This window comes from Alligator mississippiensis, chromosome 5 (assembly GCF_030867095.1).
Source record: "Alligator mississippiensis isolate rAllMis1 chromosome 5, rAllMis1, whole genome shotgun sequence".
Classification (NCBI taxonomy): Eukaryota; Metazoa; Chordata; order Crocodylia; family Alligatoridae; genus Alligator; species Alligator mississippiensis.
The window spans coordinates 126,531,952-126,554,276 of record NC_081828.1 but is presented as its reverse complement, the minus strand read 5'-3'; the positions used below and the strand labels follow the sequence as shown (position 1 = coordinate 126,554,276).

General features: G+C 41.9%; 1 protein-coding gene across 6 annotated transcripts in view; it reads right to left on the bottom strand.

Moving 5' to 3' along the window:
* Window positions 1–2,447, bottom strand: part of ELMO1 (engulfment and cell motility 1) — a 464,393-nt gene extending 461,946 nt beyond the window's left edge. For 3 of the 6 annotated variants that reach the window (XM_019483404.2, XM_019483406.2, XM_019483405.2), the window contains exons 1-2: window positions 2,242–2,447; window positions 751–823 (exon numbers count right to left, since the gene is read on the bottom strand). The gene's annotated coding sequence lies outside the window, so the exon portion shown is untranslated. Of the gene's footprint in view, window positions 1–750; window positions 824–1,381; window positions 1,404–1,452; window positions 1,479–1,513; window positions 1,651–2,241 lie in introns of those variants that run through there. The other 3 variants (XM_059728682.1, XM_059728684.1, XM_059728683.1) reach the window with 3 other exon arrangements.
* Between the last annotated feature and the right edge of the window lie 19,878 nt (window positions 2,448–22,325).

The following is a 22,325-nucleotide window of genomic DNA, read 5'->3' as shown; positions in this document are numbered from 1 at the left end:
CTCTTTCTCCTTTGCACCCGATTATTACTCAGTCAGATTACTGCATTAGTACTACCTCTAGAATTTAATATTTTTTTCAATCATAGAACTGGATAGTTGGGGAAAGGTAAAGGAAAAAAGAATACTCATGATCCTTAGAAAAATTCAATTTAGGATTAATTTTGCTTTGAGTTTCATGTGGCAGACAATAGCAGGTATTTATCTTCATTATGAAGAATTCAGCATAGGTGGCTTAACCTGCCACGTATACGATGCAAAGAAAGGAATTGGCATGAATAGCCAATGATCTGTAATATCTAGAATCAGCACGGTTTCACGTTACTGTTGATGACAGGAAGGGGGGTGACAAAATGTGTAATCCAACTCCCTGACCCATATCAAGCTGGTCCTATATCAAGTAAGTTGAAAGTAAAGTATTTAATACACTCCATATTTTCTTTATGATAAGCATTTTAATAAGGGACAATTTTTGCAAATCAAGTTCAACTAAAGGGGGGAAAAATCATCTGCTTACGAATACATTAAAAAGACGTTTTGAAGTGTATCTGCAGCATAAACACTGCAGCATGAAACATACCTTACTTACAATGTTGTTTATCCTACAGAAATTACCACCTTGCAAATGTTTGGCATGACTGTTATCACCAGTTCTCTAGCCCAGGTTTTTTGTTCTACCTTCCGAGCCCTGGTAAGTCACGAGGAATGCTTATATAATTGACGGTAAAATTATTTCTTCCCAAGGGTACTCACTGTTGTTTTATCAGGAACTTCTAAAATGTTTTTTATGCCATTCTCGGGGGGCAAACGGACAGTCGCGTTAGTTCTGTAAGGAAAAAGATGTTCAAGATGAGATTTTTAATGGAAGCAGCCCTTGCAAAGTGTGCCTGTGCATCTATCAATAGAGAGAGAGATACACACAAGTGCACATGTAACATATATATACACACGTATAGGCAGGTAAGTAGAGAGATAGATACACACACGTGCATATAGAGCTATACATACACATATAGGCAGGTAGGTAGATCAGTAGATCAACTGACCGACTGAAAGACAGGCAGGTAGGTAGACAGGTAGGTAGACAGACAGACACACAGGCAGGTAGGTATAGTCAGACAGACAGACAGACCGGTGGATAGACAGACAGGTGGATAGACCAACCGACAGATAGACCGACCGACAGACAGATCGATTGATCGACACACAGGCAGGCAGGCAGGCAGACAGACAGGTAGATTCAGACTCTATTATTCCTGCTTAGATTAAGGGCTCAGGCATCTTGGCTCGGCCTAATTACCACCCACCGTGGAGCACATCCATTTGATGGGAGCAGGCGCCCCCCCCTCCCCCCGCCGCCTTCAGCACGAGGCCCCCTCTACACCTTCCAGGTCTGGTGCAACGAGCTGGTCGACTTAAGCAAGCGCCTGGAGCCCAGCTCCTCCTGCAACCGACCTCTCCGGCCACAAAAAGCTCCCGCCAGCTCTCGCGGCAGCCCTCCCAAACGTGCGCTAACTTTGCAGCCGGGTGCTCTCCAGCTGGAAGCGGCCCGCGCTGCCGAGGCGGGTCCCAGCGCGGGGGCTGCGGAGCAGAAGTTGGCGGCAGACGCAGCCCCCCCGCGGGCGGTCCAGGGGAGCTGCCCCGCGTTAAGAAATGCGGCGGGGCAAACCAACCCCCGGCCCGCAGGTTGCTGCTCTCATCCATCCCACCTCTCCGCCCCGCTCATCCTCCCCCATTTCAAGCGAAAAAAAAAAAAAAAGGCCGCCTCAACTCTCCAGCGCCTGCCCCACACGGGGGAAGGGGGGCGAGCAAAACACGGCTGGCCAGATGTGCCGCGGCGGGGCTCCCCCCACAGCTGCTCCCGCAGGCCGGCGGGGGCGGCAGATGAAGGCAGGAGCGGCAGAGGACGAGCCCGCGGGCTGGCCGCCACAAGCCACCCACACGCGCCAAGGGGAGCGGGGGCAGCCCTCGCTGCTGGGGGCACCTGGAGGCAGGGCAGAGCCGGGCTCCCTCCCCCAGCCCGAGAGCTGTGCTTCCTCTTCCTCACAGCAGCAGCAATTTCCTCCCCTCCTTGGGTGCTTGCAGCCAGCCACCCCCTCAGCTAAAAGAATCGGGCAGGCTGGGAGCAAGGTGCAGGGACCCCCCTCCCCCGCACCAAGCATCCCCCGCTCCCCGAGAGCAGCATCCCCGCGCCCCTTCGGCGCACGCCGTCCCCCGCTCCCTCCCCAGCGGGTCCCCAAGTACCTTCCACGCCGGGCCCAGGCACCTTCAGCCCCGCCACGAACCGCCTTCCCCCGGGGAAAGTTTGTCTCCCTGCCGCACACGCCTCTGCCACCATAGAAGTTGGGCTTTCGCCGCTGCTGTTTTGGTGTTTGGAGAGACTCTATCCCATCCTCAGACTCGAGCGCACACACTCTCTCTCTGCCGCTTGCTGCTCTCACTTCCTCTTCCTTCCTCCTGCTGGCCAGAGACACAATTTACATCTGCAAAAAAAAAAAAAAAAAAAAGCTATACACATGCACATACACACGCACCCCGCCTCAGATAATCTGCAAAGTCTCTTTTGAGGAAGGCAAAATATTCACCAAGCACCTGCACACAAGCCTCCCTTTGGGCTTGGACCCACGAGGTGCATGCCACCGCCAGTGGAGGTTTCTTTCCTCTATTTTGCACATCCTTTTTTTTTTCTTTAAGGAAAGGAAACGGGGGGGGGGACCCCGAAATTGACTACACTATAAATAATGTAAAGAGAGAACCTGTCAGTACTTTTGTTCTAACAGTTTTTAACGGCACTTCTCAGAGTCTCTGTGATGAAACAAAAACCAAATTTGGAATGGATCTATGACCACCCACCAACCTCACAGCTGTCACTGTGTTGCTCACAATTTCCACTCAAAGAAAGGGTAAACAGGATTCAGATCATCCTGCTGTAAAGCACCAGCTTCTACTACATGAGGTAAAGAAGGAATCACCCTGATCTTTCCCTTGGATACCTGTGACCCAAACAGATCAGTAGTGGAGACTCCAGCCAAGGCAGGTCCCTAGGGTCTATGCTCACAATGGCCAGGATTTTGCAAACAGATTTGGGAGACAAGGTTCTTTGGGTCAATCTGATATCTTCTTTAGATCAGCTCATATAGTTGGAAAAAATCTTCTTAGCAAGCTTTGGGTTGAAATACCCTTTGTCAGGCTGAGGAAGCATCTGTAGTTTGTGTGTGCTCTTCCTCAATTATTTGAGCTGGTCTAATAAAACATAACAGATTGACCCAAACAACCTTGTCTGCCTGTGTCCTTAGACTAACATGGCTATAACCTATACCCCACAAACTGATTAGGCATTTTAAATGCACAATTTAAGGAACCTGATGTGGTGCAATTTTCAGAGAGCACTGAGGCCTGGCTCCTCAAAGGTATTATTTAGGTGTCTGACTTCAATCTTTCAAAAACCAGCTTGCTGATAGTTTTGACTGGACTTCTCCAAACTGGTGTGCCCAAAAACTAACCCCATTTGAAAATCTTACCCACAGCTATTTCAATGCAGTTTCACAAACCTTATCCTCAAATATCATGGGTTCTTAGGTACTCAAACTTTGCTCAAGTCCAAGGTAACACTTCAGTGGCTATCCAGTACTCTCAGTAGTACCAGTTAGAAGTGGTGGAGATGTAATGATTCATGTAGTACAATAACATTTATTTTTATAGTATGGGAACTTGAAATACTTACTTGATGATAAGTGCCAAAAATTTCTAGAACAAATACTACTGATTTTCTAAGCACTTAGGCTGATAACTTGCTTTACTCAGAGAGAAGGCAGGGTAGAGATGCACCTTATTGGATAACTGAATTGGAGATGCGTAAGCTTTTGTGGGCAAGAGCTTACTTAGTCAGATGCATCTGCTATAACTAAAATACTACAGTTTCATCTTTATCACAGAACCCAATTCCACAAGCTCTTTTGCATCTGATGCACCTGGTGAAGTGATCTGCCCGCAAAAGCTTCTGCATCTCTGATTCAGTTATCCAATAAGGAGCATCTCTACCCTGCCTTCTGCGTGACTTTAGACAAACAGAGCTGCCTCTCTTTACATTTCTCACATTGCATAAGAGCTTGCAGGATTGGGGCCTGTGATCACAATAAAGCTGTAAAGCATTGCCTGTGTGAGAGTCTCCAGACTCTTGAAAATACCACAACAGCGTAGGTCCTCCACATCAAATAAAAATGGTGGGACTTGCCAGAGCAGGAAATAACATTTATGCTTACTGTTGATATGTAGTTCTCAGTAACAACCATGTGCTAGAGCAGATCACAAGATTCTCTGTGAGTTAGTCAATCTCCCTGCTCCCCTGAACAAAGTAACAGACAGAAGAAAATGTTCACAGGACTCCGGTCATAATCTGGGATATCATTGGCTAGATCATACCTCCCAGATCACACTGGAAGCTCCCTTTTACATGTAAATCTTATCCTCCTCACATGCAAGGAAGCAGCCCTACTTTTTTCTCCTAAACTCTAAGGAAAATGTTCTCAAAGGGCAGGATTTGTTGTGTGAATAAAAGAGATGGGAATTGGGCGATTTGGGGCAGAGAATAAAAAGTTGAGCACTGGGTGAGGTCAGGAAGGCTACAACTGCATTATCTCTCTTCTGTATGGTGGGAATTCCCCACTGTCAGTTTCCCAGTAAAGCCATGACACTTCTGCATGTTCAATGGTACTTCCTTCCCCATGATGTATTTATTGCAAGTGGGAATGATCTAGCCCAAGGTTACAATTTGTATGTGTATGTATCAGTACATGCCTCCAGTAGAAATGTCATTAGCTTTGTATTCAACTTAATCATACTGTAACTTTAAAACTATAACGTATAAAACTATATATGAAAAATACAGATATAAAATGCTAGGCATATGTGTCTGGTTTGTACTTAAGACATAATCAAAAGGAAGCCAAGATAGTAGAAGGGCTGTAGAGAATAGAAAAAGGATTATAAAGCCAATCCAAGAGCCTCTTCTTGTTATTCTCTAGTTTATTCAAGAAGAGACAGTCAGCACTAGAGAAGCACAAATTCATGTTGCAGTTGAACCACTTTCAGATAGATGTGTTAAGCAGGGATTTTTGTGCTTTTTAAAAATCATTTAATATTTGTTTGAGAAGGAAAGATTACTTTCTAATTTTAAGTAAATGTACTGGAATGCTGCAAATTTAAAAATAATATTTGTTTACCCATTTTACCCACTTCAACTCAGTCCCCCATTTTGCAGATACTTATATAAGTGCACAGTTTCATCATTTTTACCACTTATTTCTTTACACGTTTTCCCTATTTTGCTCAGGCTGGACAATGAAGATCAATATATTTTCAGCTTCTTACTACTTCAATATCTAGATTTGAAACACTGCAGGAGCATGGGTTTTTTAACGCAAAATACATTTATTGCTGTTGACATTTAGAAAAGGATGCCTAGAAGAATTTGTGTTGGCCATAGGTTATAGGTCAACATTTATTTTGACCCATATTATGATGCATGGAAAATCTCAAACTAAAAAAGCCTGAGAAGCAGTCTGAGAGAGGAAGCCACTCACATCTTCAGTTTATCCACACATGGTGGAGTACAGAGGGAATTTGTCCTCTGAATTCCTAGCCAACCCTGACTTGGAATGAGCTCTCATACTGGTTTAAGAGTGCTTCCATTTTAATGTTTACTTAAATACTAGCCCTTTTGTTAGTTGAGTCTGCTACCAAAAGTGCATTTTAGTACCAGTTGCAATAATAGATTTTGTACCCTCACATCACTCCCACTAATTTCAGTGAAATTTGGATCAGGCTCCATGAACAAAACAAACTTGCTAAATGGTTCTACAGAGCCAGAAAAGGGAGTATAAGCTACTGAGCATTGTGCAAGTTATTTTGTGAGGTTGTTATGGAGGTGGCCTTAAATATAAGGCCAAGACCCTCAAAAATGACTAAACCAGTTGTCCAGCTCCCCTCAGTTCCACAGATAGTGGGATATAGGTGCAATGCTGTATAAGCATAAGGCCAGTCTTGTAAATTCTTACTTCCATGAAGCTTCTTCCATCATGCCAGTAGTGTTGTTGTCTTTGAGTAAGTAAGGATTTTCAAGATCCTGCTCACAATTTTGAAAGCACTTTGGAATGCTGGTTGCTTTATAAAATAGCAGCCTTATTATTCTATTTGACTTTTTGTAAATCATGTTATCTTCTTTTAGTGCATCTGCAGCAGTAGCTAACTGTTACATTTGGGTAAAGTGCCTTTGCACACAAATTGTGATAGATTTTAACAATTTGACCTAAAGTGCTTCGCACTTATGGCAATCATTCTAAAAGACACTGCCTGTGAGGCTTGCACTTCATCCTCTGTATTGTAGCATGCTTAAAAATCTGCATATATTCTAAAACATCCCTAAACCATGGTTGTTGGTCCAGTTAGATAAATGCATGTTAAATGAAGTGCTTTTTAAATAAGAGCATCGTAGACTAGAAAGGCTATTGTGACTAAATCCATTTCAGTATTACATCTACTCCCATTGTAAATCTGCTATAGTGTTGTCACAGGTGTATAATAAATGCCATGGAAGAGATTATGGCCTTTGTAGAATGGCCAGTTTTTAAACATATGTAATAGCTTTTTAATTAACCAAAAACAGCCTAAGTCTTCCTCTCTCTTAAGTACTTTCTCATACTTTCTCTAACTGCTGTTCTCATATTATTGAGACACAGAATTGCAATACATTTCCCAAAGGAAAAAATATTTTTTTTTCAAAGAACGTTAAGGTTGCTAAATGACATCACTGTTCATACACATCCTATCCTTCATGAAAATCTAAGCACATAAAAGTAAGGTAATGAATAGGTAAACAATAACTCTTACATGGAGCACATAATAAACACACATTATGCTTAAAAGAAAGGTACATCACTACAATTTATTTTTACTGTTATACAGACATCAATGTCCCAAAGAAGAGGAAATTTTAAAGATGCTGTGTGTTACGTGCTAGTTAAATAACAATATAGCTACCAGAGGAGCCTAAATTCAAGTAGATACAACCTGATTTTCACTTAAAGATTCCAAGAACTCAATCCATTTAGCTTATCAAAGAGAAGGTCCAGGGGATAATTTGATTATAGTTTGTTAGTGTTTATTTGGGGGAGTAGACATTTGTTAAGTGGACATTTCCATTTAGCAAAGGTCAAAGGTATAAAAGGATCCAATGGTTGCAAAGTAAAGTGAGACAAATTCAGAATAGAAGGCACAAATATTTAAAAACTAGTAGTATTTAACCACCGGGACAGTTTACCAAGGGTTGTGGGGAATTATCCATCACTGGAATTTTTTAAAATCAAGCCTGCACTCTCTTTGAAAATGCTATACTTGAAGCACAAAATAATTCAGTGAAGTCCTTTGGCCTGTGTTATATAGAAGATCAGACTAATATGATCCCAATAGTCCCATCTGGCCTAAAATTTATGAATCTAAGAAAGCTGGTCCAGCTAAGAACCCAAGACTTCCTGGCATTATTTAATAGCAGGACACTTACTCAGCCTTTATCATATGGCCTTTCAGTTTGGCCAAATGACAATAAATCAAGGAAGAATTAATACCAGTAGCTATATCTATACCAGATGCAAGATGAGGCCTAGCATCATAGATGGACGTCTTCTCCCTGCTGCTACCCCCTCCATGAGGGCTTAAGTTTAAAAACTTACTGAAGGACATGAGAATCCTTCTAGTGACAGCAATGGCACCAGATTAGACCCCCAGGTGACCAAGGAAAGAGATTGTGTTTGTGAAGTGCAGAAGAGAAAGTTGATTATTGATCATTTTAAATTATAAACACGTCAGGCTGACAACTTTTCATCATGCATGCTGATGAGAGCTGTGATGCTCATTCCTTTCTGAAGTGTCTAACACTATACTTCTCCAGCAGATACTGAGATGCAGGGATTTGCTGTCTCCAGTGTCTGCTAACAGTTCCTCACAGCATGAATGCAATTGATGGCAGCGAGCTTATCCTCCTCATGCTGTGTTGCCACCAGCCATTTCTGTTTATCAACTCATGTTTTGAAAAGGGTACAACAGAAAACAAAAGAAATACAATACTTCAACAGCTATAGGGCCTGCAAGGCTGCAGCACACATAAAGCACTGCAGAGAGAAAAGAAATCTTTAAAGTCATTCTCTTAGAAGTGAACACAATTATCTGCTATATGTTCTTTGTTGGGTCTTCCATCAAATGGTGGCATTCCACATAGCTGTCATGGTACTGAAACTTCATGATAGCTTGCCACTTGTTCTCAAGGGCATTTGAACACCAGGGCATTTTTCTTTTTATTTCTGCTGTTGTCATAGCTGGGGGAAGGTTGGCTGGAAGCTTATGCTTTATCATCTTCTGAGGGAGGCTCACCTAGTGAACAGCATATTTGTCACTGAGGCAGATAACTTAGGCTTTGCCACTAACCTGCTACATGTGACCTTGAACAAGTCACTTCTTGTGCCTGTCTCCCTCTCATCTTTTGGCTGGCTATCACTATGTGTTTGTATCTGCTCACCACGACGGCAACATTAATCTCAGCTGGCACTTTCAAATACTACTGTAATCAAGTTAACAATAATAACAATCCTCTCCTGTTCAGGGGTAGATTTAATTTGGACAGATGTTTCTACTGTTTAATCCCAGTTTGTAATTTTATTTAATTATTCTAGCTTGTTATTTTGCTGGGGAGTGCACATTACTCTAAAAGATAGACTGCTTGCTTCTTTCCTGGCTTGAAAACCTTTAAAGCGCTCCTATTTTTCAGTGGTGTAGGTTGTAGCTGTGTTCGTATAAGGACATAGGCAGACAAGGTTCTTTGGGTAAATCTGATATCTTTTATTAGGTTGGAAAAACATTTCTTAGCAAGCTTTCAGGTTTAAAAACCCTTCGTCAGGCTGAGGAACTATTTAGCTGATCTAATAAAAGATATCAGATTTACTCCTATTTTTCAGTCAAAATAATCAATCTATAGACTGTATTATGTAGCTGAGTTTTGGGATATGTAATCGGATATGACTGTGCTTGTCCAGTTTAGCAGTAATCATTTTTATTGCTTTCAATTTATAACACACTAGTTTAAAGAAGTCTTGTCTAGTTAAAGTTGCCAGTCAGTTAGGTGACAGACAAACATACGGTAAGTTATAGTAACTGCTTCACTGACTGAATTTCTAACAGGTGGATGGAGGGAGGACTGAACAACACAAGCACAATACATAGCTACTCACAACACAGCCATCACAACACTCTGCCTAACAACCCACCTAACACAAGAGTAGAATCATGTGCCATTTGCATTCCTTTTTCAACTCTACAGCTCATTTGCATGATTTGCGATTTACTTGCTGTTGAGCACACATTTCTTTCTGCCACTCATTTTAGCCTCTTAATAATATTAATTGTTAGGCAGTAATTGTTGCCAGCCACGTAGCATGAGGAGATCAACTCCTTATCCACAGTTATTTTGTCTTAGTACACACATAACTAGCTGATTGATTGCTAATAGTTGGTTGAGTGAATTCACACGAACAAGTGCTACCCAATTTGAGTAACAGCTGCATAATTAATATGAATGAACCTTTGAATGCACGTCTGCATTTGAACTTACCCTTTCTCCTCTCTGCATTTATTATCCCACTATTACAAAATGTCACTTTACCTGTAAAATATTTTGTCCTGATGTCACGCTTTATTTTGTACTTTCTTAAAAGAGATAATGCTTATGGCTGAAAACTCCTGTCCATGCCAAAGAAATTTTCAAAGCTACTGAACTGGTTATAAAGAAAAATCTATTCAAAATGGCATAACCATCACACACACATTTTTAAGATAACTTGGAAGCCTAAGTGACATTGATGCAGAATATAAAAGAAAGAAAAAACATTAGGCAAGGAAGAATCAAGTTCTTTATTAAAATACCCTACTTCAATCCTGGAAAGAAGCTATTAAAAAGATTTTCAATAATAAATGCTGTCTGTTTACAGCTTTTGTTGAACCATTTGTCACTAGATAGTGAAGTTCAAGGTTAAGGCAAAAATAATTTTAAATTGCCTGTTTCTATGTTGTGGCATGAATGTTAAATCATGGTAATTGTCTATTTCCATATTATCCAATTTTGATGCTTCTCTTCTACCACTATCCATCACTTCAGATACATTTTCTTTTGACATCTATTTTTATGCCTTTTTTCACACTTTGCCTTGTGCCATGGTTGTGTGTTCCATGACTGACGTGAATCTGGAAGTTGCATTCAAATATTTTTTCTTGTATTTTATTGAAAACATATTGCTGCCTTTTGAATTCCATTTTCCCATATACATTTTGGATTCACCTACTCACTATAAGGCAGCATATGCAAACTTTCATGAGCCTGCATGGAGGTAACAAGCCCTGCTTTTCAGCAAAGTTAATTAGACTGGTTGCAGCAACACCATGGCATCTATGTGGCTTCTTATTAAGGAGTCAGAATGGGCACAGATAGCTTAGTACTGCACCAGTTTGTACCATGTAGACATGACCTTTGCATTTGTTGTCCTTTATTCTCTGGCCTCCCTGTTGTTTAGAGCCATAGTTAATTGTCATAGTAGCTTTTGTGCCAGGTAGATTATTGCACTTTGAAAGCAGAATATTAGCTGCCTTCCACCTGGCACACATTAAGAGTGTCCACATGAGGAAATTGTGGAGTAGCTACTAGTCCACTGAGAATTCACATCCAAGCTTTGTGTGTATTAAGTGCACCAGGGAGTCAAGAAAGAAAGAAAAATGTTTGAGGAAAAAAATCAGAGTTTTGTTTTGACAATTTTTAAATAAAATGTTTTGATATGTTCTTCTCAAAATAATATTTCAAAACTACATGTACCTAAGGGTAACACTTTTTTGTTTAATAAAAACCCCACCACAACAGCAACAAGAGACATTTTATTTAACTCCCAAAATTAAAATATTTCAAGTTTTTGTTTCTGCAACCATTTTTGTTTGGGGTCATCCTAAAATAAAAATATACTGGTTAGGCCACCAAATTGATAAATAAATTACTTGCATAGCTCTGACTAGACATTTAAATAAATGACCTACATTTTACAGGGTCTGAGCACCTGCAGCTCCTGTTAAAACCAAGCATTCAGCATTTCTGAAGTGAATAGGAGCTGGTGGTTGTGTAGCACTTGTGAAAATTAGGCCATTTGTTTATTTCAAGTACCTCAATATGGACAGAAGTGCCAAACTTTACACACACACATTTGGCACATTGCCTTTTCTCTGTCTCAGTTTTCCCATGTGAAAAATGGGGAACCAAAAGCCTACAAACATCCTACTTTGCACGGAGACTAATTTTCCTGCCTCCAGAGGCAAACAGGTTCCATTGATTTTATGTTCTGAGTTGGGAGAATCAGGCCCAGTGTGTTGTGAGGATTAATCAGTTAATGTTTGTAAAACACTTTGAAGGTGAATAGCATATATATACACTAGGATTTATCCTGACAGATGGTCAAAAGTACATCAGTTTTACAGAGTTTAATTTGAAGGCCTATTTAAAAAAAATGCTGTTTAGTAGAAGCATTTGTTCTCTTTACTGTCCACAAATACCAGATGATTTATTTTAAATTGCTTTGTGTAGGAGAATCATAGGATAGCAGTCACCAATCTTGCTGTGATTATTCTAAGACAGGAAATGTTAACTTTCATAGAGTTTATGAGTCAAAGACCACTGCCTTATTGTAAAATATACTACCAGATCTGTACCCTCCTCACACTCGTACTCATAGCAGTATCACATTATCTTTCCAAAGACATGGAAGGTTTTATCTAATGCAAAGCTGTGGAGAACTGTGTTGACCATCAGTGAATGAAAGGCCTCTACTAAACCTTGTTTCCACATCCTTCCTTATATCCTGTTGCAATTCAACTCTTATATAGATCCTTGAGTATATGCTTGTTTTGCCACCCTTTGGAATATTCCACTGCAATTCATAAAGCAAGCTGTCAAGGCTTTGATAAAAGTAATAATTAATGACTAATGATTTATGATAAACTCCACCCTGTGATATTTAACTGCAAAGATTGTTCTTAATGTAAGACTTACTTGGTCCTCTATTATTTGGCTTATCCATGCTGATCTATTTTGCATTAAAAACCAGGGTCATACTTATATGTCAATTGTGATTTATAGAGTAATTCAGACAGATAAATTAGGAGAAATACAGCCAAAATTTTCCAGATTGAATTTGCTAAATATATTTGTGCTTAACTGCTAGAACTGCTATAACAAGAAAAAAATTAATGAAATAAAGTAAGTTTAAAGAGAATTGGGATAACTCCCACAGTCTGCAAATTATTAGATTAATTATTAAACATTAAAACAAATTTTCTCAAGGATGAATCAAGGTTTTACTTACTGATACAAAAAATCAAAATGATAAAATCTGATAACTGAATTATTTTTTTCTCCAGAATATCTGTTGTCAAGTATAGACTTGGATGGAGTTGTCAAAACTGGTCAGTTTGGGCAATTTATCTGTTAAATTTGATTCTTTTTCTGCTTCCAAATGGGCTACAAACCAATTGTGGTGGTGGTGGCAACTTTCTTCCAAATTTGTCCTTATTGGAAATGCTTGGTATATACATTTTAGGAACTGCTAACTACAACTTTAGCTTTGAATGAAACCTGTTTAGAATTCAGTAGTCACTTTCTTAAAACTTACAGTATGAAATATGATCTGTGCTCCCTAACTGGTTTTCCTAACCTTTGTAAAGGGAAGAGGTGCCTGAAGAAACTATTGAGGTGTTTGATCTCCCAGGGAAGCCCTGGAAAAAAGAAAGAGAGGCAGCAGGAGATAAACAGATCTAGGATATTGTAGGACAGCAACTTTCTCTTGTATCAGTATAGAGCTGATAGCCACCTAGTAGACAACAGTCTGGCTGCAGGACAAAATGCCTGTTACTGTTCAGAGAGTTCCTGAATGCTGATCCCATTGCCTCAGTATCAAGTCATACTGAAGACACCATCTATTGTTTCTTGGGACTGGACTGTATTTCTTCAGGCAAGACAAATTTCTATGTCATGATCACCCAGTTCTCCCTCTCCACATTACTGCTGTTCTAGTGAGAGATCAGGCAAGTTGTTTTCTTGAAAAATCACTGCCTTCACAGAGAAAATATTAAATTTACTGTGATTTTATAACATGGATTCCAGGCATAAGTTTCTCTGACCAGACTTTCATATTTATAACAAAGCACCTTTTAATTATTCCTGTCTGGCTGCACCTTCTTAGTTCTGACTTCTGGTATCTCTTTTTGCCCTAAGTGGTTAGCCAAAAATGTAGGACCATGTAGCCTTTTTTTTTCTGGTAGCTGGAAGAATAGATGACAGGGTCTAGAATCTTCAATGCAATCCCATTTATTTACAAATCCCATTTCCCTGACCACAGCAGGAATCAAACAACAAGAAAGAGAGTCTTTCCTTGAAGTCTGAAGACCTTTCCCAGTCAGTATGTACTCTCAAAGTGCACTTAGCTTTCCACAAGCCACATTCCCCGCAATTGTTCTGATTGTCCTCGGATTTTTTGCCCCTCCTTCTGGTGTATTTCCCTGCTTTTCTCAAGTAGAGACATGCGCACAACTTCATCAATCAATATTCCAGCCCCTGCATTCTATATTTGTCTTTGAGAAACCCCTTCGGCAGCATTGGCTTTGATTCCAGTGGAGCAAACTAAGGCAAAACTGGACTAATACAATTGTGAATCCTTCTAATCGTTGCTTAGTTTCCAAGTCTCCTTCATCCACGTGAATTAGATGGCTGTCCAATTTTTATCATTTTCTAGTGCTGCAAGTAGCTTTGTATTTCTGACTAAAAGCAAATAAAGGAAAGAACTGTGCAACAGGCAGGTTAGATGATGAGAACTGGAATTGTCTGGGAGATTCCTCAAAAAGCAGATGTAGAAAATATATTCTGAGGTTCATTTTTCTTTCAACTAAGCTAACTCCACTGATTTCAGGGGGGTTACTTCTGGTCAGTGCCAAAATTAATGAAAGCACAATCATTCCCCTTATGCTAGTCTCCCCAAATATGGGGAAAGCGGGTTCACAGTTTTTCCTTTATTTTACCAGTCCTCAAGTCATCTGACTTTTTCTTCTCCGATACTTACATTTGTTTGAACCCTTAAGCTTTTGGTATGATGATGAGGTACTTGTTTTCCTAAAGGCAGCAGCCATGTGGCATGCTTTGTCTTTTTGCAGTCTTATTGCTGATTATCTCAGTTGTTTTGATAAGTACCATCTAATTTTATTTCCCATCCTTGTTTTTCCTTTTCTCCTGAGCTCTCTCCCTTCCATGACTTGTTTCCATACCATTATATCAGCTGTTACATTTAGACACTTGTGCTCATCAACAAACAGCAAGATGTAGGCATCAGAACATGAAATCCAACCAAGTCATGTCTTCACGGCTGATAAAATGCATCTCTCTGCTCATCTCACGCACGGCAGAAGCATCCTGCTCAGTGGCAATGAGCTCTGAATGCTGCCATTTGGACACTTGAGCAAGTATTCTTTCACAGACCAGATTTCAGCCAGCCTCTCTGGCAGCTGCTTAGTTATCTGAATCTCTGGACCATTCTTCAACTGATAAGCATATATGACACTGTAGTTAGGTTATTTCAAACCACTTCTCTGGACATTGTCCATTTTCAAATTACAGACCAGTTGCTGGGCTACTCAGGGGTGCTGATGCTTCTGTTTGGAGTTTCCTTGAGATGGTTTTTTTCAGATGACTGTTGAGAAGTACCTCACATAGGTGTACAGTGCTGAAAACTTATAACCACTAGTCATCAACTTAAATAGAACTTCACTAGTCAACATATTGGACTGAATTTTGTTCACTCAAGCAACAGTATAACTCTATTGATTTCAGTAGAATTACTCCAAGTTTACCTGGTTCTTCATTTTTCTGTTGGGTGAAATCTTGGCCCAAATTAAGTCTCCACTCTGCTCTTACAGTTGTGCAAGGGGACAAAAACATTCCTGTATTGTCCTCAAAGGGTGCGTCTACACATGATGATTTACTGTACAGTAGAGCTAATTACTGCATAGTAACCATGAGTGCACATGCTGACCCTTCCTGAACAGTAATTTCCTCTACTCGGCAGTGTCAACTGGGAGCAATTTTGCTCCCAATCAGTCAGGCAGCAAGCGGTGGGAGATTGCTCCCTACCCCCAGGAGCTGCCTGCTGCCAGGGTAGGCTCTGTCACTGGAGCCTGGGTGGGGACAATGTCCCCCCTGCCAGGGAGCTCCCAGCCTGTGCTCCATGATCACGGAGTGGGGGCTGGGAGCTTGTTCCTGGGACTGGCTGAGAACTGTCCCAGTCAGGGGCAGGTGGCAGGCCCCTGCCCCCACTGGGCAATCAAAGGAACAAGGCTTGGAAAGAGCTTCAGGGGAGGGGTAGGTCCCAGCTAGCAGTGAGTCCCCAGCTGGGCAGGGATTCCTGGATTCCCTACCCAGCCAGGGGCTTGCTGCTAGCTGCCCAACTGGCAGATCGGGGCAGGGGGCTGGGACCTTCCCCTCCCTTGCAGCTCTTTCCAAGCCCCCTTCCCCTGATTGGGGAGCCAGGTACAGGAGCTCCCTGCTGGCAGTACAGGGGGACATTGTCCCCACCTCAGCTCCACCACTGGAGTCTGCTCTGGCAGCAGGCAGCTCCCTGGGGCAGGGAGCAATCTCCCAGCCCCTGTCTCGAGACAGCTGTCTCCTGGCCCCATGCTCCCTGCCAGCCCCTAGACTAGCACCCAGTAAGAGCCTACAGCTCCCCCTGGCTACTGCAGGGGGCCAGTGCAGGGCCAGAAGAGGTGGGAATAGACTGCTGCCAGGAGCAGCAAATCTACTCCTGTATCCCTGCACATGTAGATGCTTGCCCGGGGTGAGTTTACTCTAGATTAATTTATTCTAGAGGAAACCCACCCCGCAGCATTTGCACATGTAGACACACCCAGTGTGAAAATTTGTCAGTTGGTATAGGGCCAGTTATATTTGACCCATTTTGGATTCCCCACTATATGGGGTCATGGCGCTGTGTTTTATTAGGGATTTCCCAGTCCATGTAGCCACACAAAGGGATGATGCAGAACTAGACTTCATAGTGAAGAATGTTGAACAGTTCCTTTATGTCTCCTCTGTCCAACTACTCCCAGCATTTACTAGGTGTAACAAAGGATTTAGGCTATTATACTAAAATTCCCTTGAATTATTCTTCTGGTTTGACCATTTACTGGAGCTGCTGATATCTAGCATGGAAACTCTTTAGCCTCATGCTTCAGTTTGCCATCTTGTCCATGGTGTTTCTGTAGGTATCATCTGTTTTAATTAAAAAAAAAACAAAAACAGGAGCTTGTGTTGGAGCATCCTTGAACTCTCATATGCACACCCTGATAATTCTCAGCAATAAAAAATCAATCAATCAATCAATCAATCAATCAATCAATCAACTTGGTCCCAGAAAGCATTAGCAGTCCTCCTCAGGGAAATCCATCTTACATGTGATTTAGAATAAGTTGCCTGACATGTGAAGGGGGGAAATAAATCCACACAAGACAACAGGAGTCTATATTTCAATCCCATTTTTTTCCAGTATATCTTTTATGCTTAACCCCACCAGAAAGTATCATGTCTTTGCTTCCCAGCATAAGCAGACAATTAAGAAGTTCAACACTGGGTTCAGTGCATTCAAAATGCTCCTTTTTTAGCTGTCACAACAGAACATTACAACCTTAGACTTGAAAAAGAGAAACTTAAATATGTGTGCCTATATGTATGTGTATATGTACAGGTCCATTGAAGTTAAAGGGTTTACATCAATATGTATATAATATCGAAATAAATATATACATACTTCTGTTAACATATATGTATACGGTATACATAAGTGTATAGATTTATATGTAAATATTACACACACATATTTCTTCTAGTGCTGGTTGTTCTGCTGTCATGTTAAAAGCAAAAACAGCCACTAGATTTAGTCTGTGTTCTGTGTTAAGACACAAGCAATTCAAAAAAGGTAGGACGAGAGTGTTCATAATCATTCATGTTAAGTGGTTTGATGCACTGCATATTGCAGATTATTTGTGATCCTGAACCATGCCAGCTGTGTTGTAATTAACATGGAGTGCCTGACACAGAAGTATGGTGGCTTGTTCTTAGAAATTGTTGCTTTTGTCCCCTGAGATAGAATAGGCGAACAGTTACTGGACTTTTGTTCTTTTGTAAGGTCTCATTATTAGGCTGCTTTGTTACCGGTTGTCCAACCATTTCAAAGCAATCTTAATAAGGAATAAAAAGGGAGAGAGAGAACAACTGAAGGCTTTCTCTGAAATATAAAGAAGTTAAAAGATTTATTTTCCTTCTTCAAAACTATTTAGAAATCAAAACTCTTGGGATTTTTTTTTAGCCAGCTGGTGAGACTGGAAATAGGAATAAGCTGTTACTTGATAAAGAATGTGATAGTAAAGTGGTTTCTGATTATTTTCTGAGGATGCAGATAACTGACTGTTCTATACAAGGACTAAGAATAAATTACAAAACTGATCTGGAAAGGATGAAGATATTTAATTATTTGCAGTAATTGGTCACATCTCAAGAACAGGAGGCTTGATTCAAAGGTGATGCAATTCAGCATAGCTCTACTGAAGTTAAGGGGCCTACATCAATTTATACTAGCTAAGGATCCAGCCTTTGATAACTGTAGAAGTCACACTTCTTATAAAGACCTGACTGAAGTGAAGACAAGAAGGGGAAAATCTATTTCCATCTGATTGGAGAATCATGTTGTTATTCCAAATCAAAACTATTCGCTAAACAGTCTCCTGGGTCTTTTTCAGGATGAAAGATTTATAGAGCTCCCCTCTGACCTAAAAAGTATGATGTACAGCCAAAAAGATCTCAATTTTGCAGCTGCTTATTTTTCAGCAGTGCACAATGCATTTTCCAACAGCTGTATCCTAGTAGTACCTGCACAGCCACATCTGCTATGTGACTGCCAAGTTTCTCTCTCACATTTATTTTCAAGAACATATTTGTATACTTCCACCAAGTGACAGCAATTCAGAACAAATTCCTTTTGAGGCTTTACATTTCAATCTGTATCTCCTTGCAAGGCAGAAAGAATGACACAAAGTCCTGGAAAATCCTCTGGGAAAGGGATTGTTTGAGGGACAGTTTCTTAGATGTTGGGAAGGTGGGGAAATAGGAATTGGGAAAAAATGGGGACTAGAAACTGGAACAGATTAATTATATAATATAAGCAAGGCTGCTGAGGACAGAAAAAAAAGGTGGAGCGAGCTGAATTTATGAAGCCAATGAATTTGCAGCCACAACTGGTTAGCACAATGAGATTTACAGCACATAGGAAAAGGATTCACACTTTATTCCTGCTCATTCTAAAGAAATGTAACAGTTCCACAGACTTTCCAAAGATATTTCAAGTGTACACAAAAGTAACTCATAAATGTAACAGCCCAAAGGTCCTCAGCCCTACCCTAACCTCCTGTTCTATTCTGTGTAATTTGAAATGATATCTTAATTGACTCCATCTTATATCATGATGGTCACAGATGGGTGCTATTGAAAACAATTAGTAATTAACCTACAGAAGTGCAAGGGGGGGGGAGGGGGGAGCATTATACATTCAAATAAAGTGATGGGATTTGCAATCCCTGGAACTGTAACTACATATTTAACAGTAGGAGACATTCACCCTGTTTCTCCTGTGGATAAATGCTTATCGCACCAACTGGAACATGTACATTCACAGCATATGCAAGCCAAAGGGTACCATGATGTACTTGGAAAGAGAAGCTGTTTTTCAGCTCAGTCAGGATTTCTACTTTTAAAAGATTTCAAAGGATAAGGCTGTCTACCAACTCATATTTGGATTTCAGCACACGCAGAATCTCCTTAAGGAAAATTCTCCATAAAGAAAATACAGACATCAAAAGTGCAATTCTGGCTCCAAAGAAATCCATGAGAGGATCAGGATTAGTCCCTCGGTGCCTGCTTTGTCATTTGATATTGGAAAAAAAGAAAAAAAGTAGGGATCAATACTTTAGGAAATGTAGGCCTCCCAATAACATTGTTAGCTAGGGGCGTGCGAAGCGGGCCCTATTCTATACAGATTCTGGCGGTGCCAGTCCGCGAACCACCGGTTGCCTGTTCGCAGCGAGTTGCCAGGAAAAAAAGAACTATATTTTCAGAAGCATAACATTGATATGTCATAGCGCCACAGTTCGTACATTCCAACACTCCAGGTGACGTCACGTTGTGCGAGGTGAGGAAAGAGAAAGAAACAGCCGGTTGCGCATTTGTGTAGCGCTGTTACATGCAGTTGCTGCCACCAGCTGAACCTGGCACCGGTCCTTGGCACACTGGAAAAATAATTGCTGGTCCACCACATCAGGTAGTTTGAGAAGCACTGTCACAGAGATTAAAGGGTTCTCTCATTCAATTTGGATTCAGAGTTTCAGCCACTGAATCGGGCTGAATCTCTGCTGAATCGAATCAGAGGACTGAAGCTTCGCACAGCCCTATTGTTAATATTACCAGTGATTGTAGGGGCTCAATGTGAGACATCTGAAAAAGCTCTCATCAAGGCCCTGAAAACTATGTCGCCAGTGACAAAAATCAGGTCGGACTGCTATATGCATAGGCCCAAGGGGTGCCTTTACACATGCTCCAGGTGGAAAGGGGGGCACTTTAATTAGAGTGGCTCTCAGGAGTTGGTCTAATTAAAGTGCCCACGGTATCTCATTTATTCAGCATCTCATGCTTCAAAATGGCAGTGGGGACATTTTAACTAAAGTTCATTCAACAAACTTTAGATAAAGTGCCCCCACCACCATTTTGAAGTGTGGGGGCATGGAATGCACAAGATGCCGAGACTACTAATTAGCATAGTCCAGCAGATTGCATGAACTGAATCTGCTGTGGTGCACTGTGATTACAGCACATCACAGCAGGTGTCCTGCTGTAATAGGGGGCCTGCTTGGGGCCATCTCACTGTGACCCGCCCACCTGTTCCTGGGCTAACTGCCCGCGTTCTTGTCCGCCATGCCTTGTTGTTAATTAATTAGTTAAAGATGTAATTAAGTGGGAGGCTGCCCATTTCCTGCCCCAATGCCAGGGGGCAGTATCTACGGCTCCATTCCTCCCCTACACTGCAGCCCAAGCCTCGCAGATGGCATCATGATGTTCTCACTGTTACTGGCCCCACTCTGGGTCCCAGAATCCCACTCATTGAACCCCGCCTGGATTCCTTTCCTCAGGCGGCCTCGTCCACCTTCATACTAGGCAGCATAGCCCCCTGAACAACCTCCCCTTCCGGGTGTGGTTCCCCACCCCCAGGACCTTTGGCTCCTCTAGCCCTGGCCCACCTCCAGGCCAGTCAGAAACCCAGGCCCTCAGCTCTTGGGCATTCCTCGTGGTGGGCCTCCCGGCCCTTCTACCCTTCTGGTCCTGGCCCCAGCATGGACCAGTCAGGGGAAGTCTGGACAGGCCTGAGTCTATGGCCTTTTCTTACTTTTCAGGGGTCCACCTTCCAGGCCCTCCAAACAAAGGGGTAACCCACCCGGCTGTGGGGGCTAGGGGTTAAGGTGCCCCAACCCGCCTTTCACTGGGGTGGTAACTGGCCTGGCATTTCCTGGGGGCTCCCGCATCACTGGGAGCCCCACCAGGCCACCCACTCCTGGCAGGGTGCGGTTTTAGGTCATACCCAGGACCGGGAGCCTCCTTACCATCCCCTACAGCTCCTCCCTTAACTCCAGATGATACCAGCAGCTCTCTGGCCAGGCGGTATTGTTGCCTGGCCTCCACCAGAGGAACTGCCCGTTTATATGGGCAGCCCCAGATCCAAAATGGCTGCCCTCATCAGGCACTGGGCAGCTGCCAACTCCAGGCCCTTAAAGTGGCAGGCACAGCCAGTGCCCTGCCACACCCGCACACCTATAGGCACCCTAAATGACTGTGGGCATTTATACATATACATTTGTCTGCTCTGTTGCGCCAGAAATCTGGCACGTTGGCTCCACACGCAAGCTGACACTCCTGGCACTGCATCTCATGCATTTGTATAAATGGCGAAATGTGCATCAGTGCTGAGAAAATGGCAGCGGTGCACTTTTGAACCAAAATACTTTTGATGTGTTTTAGGTCAAAAGTGCACAGCCGCCATTTTCTCAAGGCTGATGTGCATTTCACCATTTATACAAATGCATGCACTGCCACTGGGTGCTTTTAAAAGTACCCGGTGCTGCGGTGCAATCTTATGTACAAATGACCCACATGCCCAGGCCCTGACGGTACAATAAACAGAAAAAAATGAAATCTGTGGGACTGAATTCTGCTCTCATTTCCACTGATAGTCTAGAGGAAGCTTATCGAGTAAAATGGAGTTGCTCCTTAAAGCTAAGTACAGAAAGTTAAAAAGCCTGAGGCTAAATCTATTCAATCTTTGCAGGTTAGTATAAGCTGCATAGATTGAACCAATAAGGAAGTGAACAGACATTCACTTTTGATTTTCGAAATACAGCTACATGCTTGTAGTGGCCCAGGTCACAAGCCAGGGGGCACATGAGCACACCTCCCTGCTCAGCTGGATCAGACAGTTTAGGCCAAAGCAAGCCCACCCACCCACCCTGTGAGGTAGGTTTTGAGGGAGAAGTGCAAAGCATCCTGGGGTGCTGGGGGACTGTGAGTTAACTTGAATCTGGAGGGGATCTGGGACAGAAGTTCAATAAACTAATTTAACCTAAATCAGTTAGGTCTGATACTATGTCCATCCAGGTTTATCTTAAACTGGTTTCAGCCATCTTAAAAAACAATTTGTTGTGTTACAGATTTGAACCAGTTTCTGATCACTTACTGGTTTATGTGTAATTTCTATCCCTAGCCTAAGTGTGCTGTATTCACACACTTAGTCCCCACTGTTTTTACACTTCTGATTGGAGCTATAGCAAAGTTTAAAATGTTGGGATTTTTTCTGTTCAATGCTGAGGTGAGATGTACTAGCTTACATAAATGAAAGCCTTCTCTAAGGCTCTTTTATTTTGTTCCAGTAAAGCACACTGTCTCTTATCAATTCTTGTTTCCATACCATCTTTTAGTGTAAAACTAGTACAATAATAAAACTGTTAGAACAGTGAGTTTCTGGTCATTAAACAGGGAACGTTAGTGTCCTCAATGAAAGTTAGGAGGAATTTATTGGATTGGGCACTAACCCAAAGGCATTTATTTACTCATCTGA